Genomic DNA, 6,605 nt, shown 5'->3' on the forward strand with positions numbered 1-6,605 from the left:
TACCCTCTGTCTATGTATACAATACTATGCAATTAGTAATACAATTTTTTTTTTTTTTGCGGGGCAATGGGGGTTAAGTGACTTGCCCAGGGTCACACAGTTAGTAAGTGTTAAGTGTCTGAGGCTGGATTTGAACTCAGGTACTCCTGAATCCAAGGCCAGCGCTTTAACCACTGCGCCATCTAGCTGCCCCCTAGTAATACAATTTTTAAGAATTAGAAGTATAATCTTCCCTTGTAGCAATGTAAACAGTTCAACTCCATTGAATCCCTTATGTTTTTCTTTTCCCTCTCCCCTTTTTATGCTTCTCTTGGGTCTTGATATTATAGACAATTTTTTCTCCCAATTCTTGTCTTCTGCTTATGAAAGCTTTAAATCCTTCTACTTCATTGAATGACCATTTTCCCCCTTGAAGTATTATGTTTAATTTCACCAGATCCTTGGTTGTAGTCCTAGCTCCCTTGCTTTCTGGAATATCATATCTGATGACCTCTAATCCTTTAATGTTGTAACTGCTAAGTCATTTGTAATCCTTATTGGAGCTCCCCCAATATTTGAATTTATTTTTTCTGGGCACTTGCCGTATTTTTCCTTTACTTGACGGTTTTGAAATTTGGCTTCTATCTTCCTTGAAGTTTTCATTTTGGGATCTCTTTCCTGTGGTTATCAGAGGATTCTTTTAATGCTTATGTTGCCCCCTGGTTTCAGGATATCAAGTGAGTTTTCCTTGATAATTTCTTGAAAGATGTTGTCCAGGTCCTTATTTGGATTATAGTCCAATTCTTCTGATATCATTGTCTAACCTGCAACTATTTTCTAGGTCAGTTTTTTGGGAGGACTTGTGATCTGGATTGGGGAGTGGGAGGGGGGGATAGCTCACCCAACGAATTGGAGGCTCATAATGAATCTTATAAAATAAAAATAGATTTATTAGGAGAGAGGAATATTTGGCTGAAGAACAGATCAGTATGGTGACTGTCATACTGGAGTAAGAGAAGACCTTGTCTTTTGTATCTTTACAAAACAAAGGAGAGGGAATTACAAAGCAAGAAGAAATGCAAAAACTGGGGCCAGATAACTGAGGGGATCTTTGATAATGGTGTATCAGTAGAATATGCAGCATCCATCCATATCCTTCATATCACCTTTCTGAGCTTTTGTTCTTCCTTTTCTATTTGGCCAATTTTACTTTTTAAGGAGTTTCTTTCTTCAGTGAATTTTCATACCTTCTTTTCCATTTTGCCAATTATACTTTTTAAAGAGTTAATTTCTTTTTCCAAGCTGTTGACTCTTTTTTTCTCTCCATAATTCTCTGGCATCCTCTCATTTCTTTTCCCAATTTTTTCTACCTCTCTTAGATGATTTTTAAGTTCCCTTTTGAGCTCTTCCATGAGTTCTTTCTGGCTTGAGACCACTTCCCTTTTTCTTTGGGGTTTTGCCCATAGGTATTTTGACACTGTTGCCCTCTTCTAAATTTGTATCTTAACTTCCCTGTTACATAACTTTGAGTGATCGGATACCTTCTTTTGATGTTTTGTTTTTTAGCTCATCTTTTTAGCTTTTTTCTTTTCTTTTAAATTTGAGTTGTGAGAAAATAATTATTAATAATCCATTTCTTAGGACACCTGGAGATCATTTTCTCAGTCCTTTCTCATCCCTCCCCCCCCCAGGACTCCCCCCCCCCCAAAAATCTAGTTCTCCTTGAGAAACTATCAAATCTCATCTGGGACAAAATAAAGGGAACAAAAAGAATGAAGATAGATTCTTTTGTCTAGATGGGTGAAGGACTAATAGAATTAAACCATGCCTAGATAAGGACTTTGCCTGGGGCAACTTGAGTGAAGGGCCTTCTGCATTCTTCCTTCTCCCCTGCCCCCCCCCCTGCCCCATATCATCTCTAGATTTCATTTTAAAGTAGACCATGTCCAACTCATGTTAACCAATGGAAGTGAATGATGTTAACCAATTAGATTTGTTTAATGTATAAAGAACCATCTCTATCCAAAGGGATAAAAAACCTGGACAGGTAGCCATGTAAGCTTCTCTTGGCTCTTGGGGACTACATGGGCTCTATCTTTCTTGCTGTCTCTCTTGGGTATTTTTTTTTTTAGTAGGGCAATGAGGGTTAAGTGACTTGCCCAAGGTCACACAGATAGTAAATGTCAAGTGTCTGAGGCCAGATTTGAAATCAGGTCCTCCTGAATCCAGGGCCAGTGCTTTATCCACTGCACTACCTAGGTCCCCTCTCTTGAGTATTTTTGAGACCACATGCTATCTCTCTGGAAGACCACATGGGTCTTTTGGGTCTTTTCTTCTGCTCAAGCTATCTGGCATGCTGAAGCTCTCTCCCTATTTTCTCTGTCACATGGCTTGAGACCATGAGAAATTAGGGAGATGTGGTTAATCCCTTACTTATAAAATATTGATAAATTAATATATGCTTACCCAAAGTATAGCAATTAATTTTAACAGAGTTTTGCTCTTGGGGTAGAAAGGGTACTGTTTCAGGCTTCTTATGCCAGGGACTATAGGCCCTGGCTGTTTACTTGGTGCTGCATGTTGCACTGAGGTCCATGGCGTATCCTAATGTCTAGTGCTGCACTGAGGGGTTGGAGTGGGACATAACTGGCACTGCTGGAAGCCTTAGGGATCTGGCAGCTTACCTGGTGCTTAGCTGGGCTCCTAATTCTGGTGTCTGGCATGTGCTGAGGCAGCTGGGCTTGATGTGGGATGGAATTAGGGTTGATCATGAGTCATCTCAAAAGAATTACAGGAGTCAGTGACTCGGTTTCCTAAATTTTATTGCAATACTGTGAGTGACCACAGGGAGAAAACCAGAAAAGTGGAAAGGCATCTCTCCAATAGTGAAAGAAAAGACAATTATATTTATAGTATAGATAAATTGATTATCAGTCTCATTATAATCTTCACTTTAGGGAGGTACAGGGGAGGGCCTATCCTAATTTAGAGTTCCTGGGGTCCTAAGCCAACCTCTGAGATAAGTGCCATTTTCCATGGAGGTGTGTTTTGGGTGTTTACATGTCATAAGGTGAATCTGGAAACAAATTTGGCCTTTTCTGCACATATCTCTTTCTGGTTCCCATGACTAGTTTCAAAATATCTTCATTTTTCTTTTATTTCTAGTCTAAGTTTCTATAGCCTGTCATTTTTTCATTGTTATAGTCTCAGGTCTTCATGGCCTCTCTTCTTCTGTTCCCATTATGGGTACTGATTTATGTGGATAAGAGAACTTAGCATCCTGACTTGTAATTTATCCATTAACTGGGGTCTGAATCCCTCTTAGAGCTCATATCTGAATTAGAGCTTGGATCTTAGGTTTTTCTATTAACCTCTTTTTGCCTCCTACATCAGGTTGATTCTTCAATTCCCCAGGGATATACTGAAGAGGTCTGGCCAATGGAGCCTGCCTGTTTGCCAGGGGGGTATGTTGAAGCATATGGTGTTGAAAATTAAGTATAGTTTCTATTGCCTGTTTCCTACAAAAACATTAATAACAGATCAGAGAAATTAATCTTATATCTACTACAATTTGTTTCCATACCTGTCCTCTTACCAAAAACAAACAAAACAAAACAAAAACACAGGTCAGAGAACATGGCTAAAAACCAGATCAGAGAATAGAACATCTCCTAAGGGATAAAGCAGATCAGCAACAGACAGAAAAACATAATATCAATTTCTTTTTGTCCCAAGAAGAAACGTAACATCTTCATGTTGGAAACTCCTTCCAAGGGAGCTCAAAGACTCCCTCTTTCTAAGGGTTTTTAAGGTTTCTTTGCTCACATGTTACAGAATAACTGTGAGAAATGGGTAATTGTCTCCTCTCAATGTGGATATAACAGTCAGTCATACTCCCCCTGACCTGTTTGTAGGACAAAAGTCTCAGATCCCCTCCTTCCCCCTCAGGTTAGCAAGGTCACATGGTTCAAGGAGCCCTGGTCTCAATAAGGTCCGCTCCAGAGTTGTGTCCATATAAGGAAGCATAAAGTCCACTCCTGAGTTATGCTCATACAAGGAGGAGGGGTGGGAATACTGTGTTCCAATTAGCTAGTTTTTGTGAGTAGATTTTAACCCTTGAGTAATTGGACCATTGATGAAAAAGGGGAGGGTCCATTTGTGTTAGGGACTAGGGTATAAAACAGGGCCTGTGAGCCCCCTTTCTGGGCACCCACTAGCTGCACACTAGGGTGCCTCCTTCTCATGAAAAGAAAATAAAGCCTTAGTCACTTTGCTGCTGAGTTACTGAGAATTATTGAGAAAAGGATGAATTTTCCCCTCACAATAACTTCATTAGTATGATACAAATCAACTTAAAGCAAATACCACAAATGTATATCAGTTAAATAATACAAATCAGTTTAACAGTTCAACTTAAAGCAGATGCTATGGTTAGATTAAGTGGAAACTGGAAGGGTATTATCAAAGATAAGAAGGTCCAGAGAGTTGATCAGGAGAACAATAAGATTTACTTTCTTGGGAAAGAAGATAGTGAATAAGAATTTCAAAGGGATATTTAAGTTTGTTTATTCTCTTGGGGAAAGTAAATAGGGCTTTGGTTTGAAGTCTTTGAGCAAAAGGCATTTTGCTCCTATTAACCTAGAGTTTCATAAAAAATACTTTTGGACAACAAGGCACCTTCATCAAATCCAGGTGATCCATACATTCATATTAACAATGGCAACTCGGGTCTGCCCTTTCTCTGCCAATGCTGAGGCATGTGTTAGGGTGGGGTTGATCTTGGAGTTTGCCTGCTCCACCTCACTGGGGCTCAGGATCTCCTGCTGCTTTGCTGAGTTGGGCTTTGCTGCTGACTTTCTGGGCCATTTCTTGTCTTGGACTTGCTCAGTGTCTTTTTTTTGTTTGTTTGTTTTTTGAGGGGGATCCACATGAGTAGTCTTTTATCTCTCTGTCCCACTCTCTGACAAGGATCTGAGTTTGATCTGTAACACTCTTTCAGCTCTTTCTATGACCTTGATTCAGAAAGGACCTCCCAGTTCTCACAGGTTGAAGGAAACCTATAGGCCTCAGAACCATTGGTGTAATAGGGGCCTATATACTCCAAGAATGTGACAGCACACTCAAAAGAAGAGTCATCACCTTACTGACAAAAGTCCACGTAGACAAAGCTATGTTTTGGGGTTTGTTTGTTTTTGAGTAGCAATGTATGGCCATGAGTTGGACTCTGAGGAAAGCTGAGCACTACAGAATTGATGCTTTCAAATTGTGGTGCTGGAGAGGAATTTTGAGTGTCCCTTGGACAGTCAATACTTAAAGAAAATAATTTAGGCTCTTCACTGGAAGGTAAAGTACTGAAGCTGAAGCTTAAATGCTTTGGCCACATAATGAGAAGACAGGACTCATGGGAAAAGACCTTGATGTTGATAAAGATTGAAGGCAAAAGGAAAAGGGGACAGCAGAGGATGAGATGGATGGATAGTATCTTGGAAGACTTTGGGAGATGGGGGAGGACAGAAAGCCCTGGTGTGCTGTGGTCCTTGGGGTCATGAAGATTTGCACACAACTGAGCAACAATCACAACAGATAGAAACTGGTCCTACGACTTCATTTGACAGTGGAAGAAAGAGGGTCAAAGACAGTAGTGAACTGCCCAGAGTCACACAGGGAGTAAAGAGAAGAGCTGGCATTCAAATCTAGGTCTTCTGGCTCCAAATCCCAGTGCTCTACCTTCCTCTGCTTCAGGAACAGCACAGCCTCAGCTGTGGGACCCTTAAAGTATGTATGTCAGGGAGAGGACACAGCTCTCTGCTCCATCTATCTAGAAGCCTTCAAAGAGGTGTCCTGGTAGGACTGGGCCATTGATACAAAGGCTTTGGGGCCATGTTTTGCAGTGGCATTAAGGAAAAATTTATGATGATCCCCTGTCTCTCATCTTCCCTCTGCTCTGTAAGGGTAAGCCTGGATGCCTGTGTATCCTCTGATCTCCTTGGGAAGCTGAGGCCCATTCCCCTTCTGGCCAACAGGTGGGAGGTACATTTCACCCACCATCTTTTGAACTCATGACTGACTCCTCAGTGGCCTATATTCTGAGGCTTTCTGAATGTCTTTATTTCTGTTATTCTTGTGGCCACTCTATGAATTGGTCTCCCTATTCTGCTCTCTTCACTCTGCATCAGTAGTGATAATTTCCTTCATATTTCTCTGAATCCATAAAATTTGCATTTCTTATGACTCAACAAAATTCCATGATCTTTCTACATCACAGTTTATTAATCCATGACCCAATTTGTTTCTAGTGTTTTGCTTATACAAGAATTGCTACAATAAACTGTTAAGGGCTAAAATTCTAGCTAGTCTGTCTAAAATATCTAATGAGTGGTCGCCAATAAATTATAAGCTTTAGCAAGAGTTAGACTTTTAAGCATTTATTAAGGAGAATAAGAATTTGGTAAAGAGAGAGAAAGGCCTAGATTCCTATCTATTAAAGGGAGAGCACATTTCTAGCTCCGCTCTCCACCAGAGTCCAAAGGAAAGAAGAGCGAGACTGAGCGCCAGTCTCTTCCTTCCTCCTCCCACTAGCCTGCGTCACTTCCTGACGCCAAAGAAAAGACTCCTGGTCTTGCCCT

The sequence above is a fragment of the Dromiciops gliroides genome, chromosome 3 (assembly GCF_019393635.1).
Source record: "Dromiciops gliroides isolate mDroGli1 chromosome 3, mDroGli1.pri, whole genome shotgun sequence".
Lineage (NCBI taxonomy): Eukaryota > Metazoa > Chordata > Mammalia > Microbiotheria > Microbiotheriidae > Dromiciops > Dromiciops gliroides.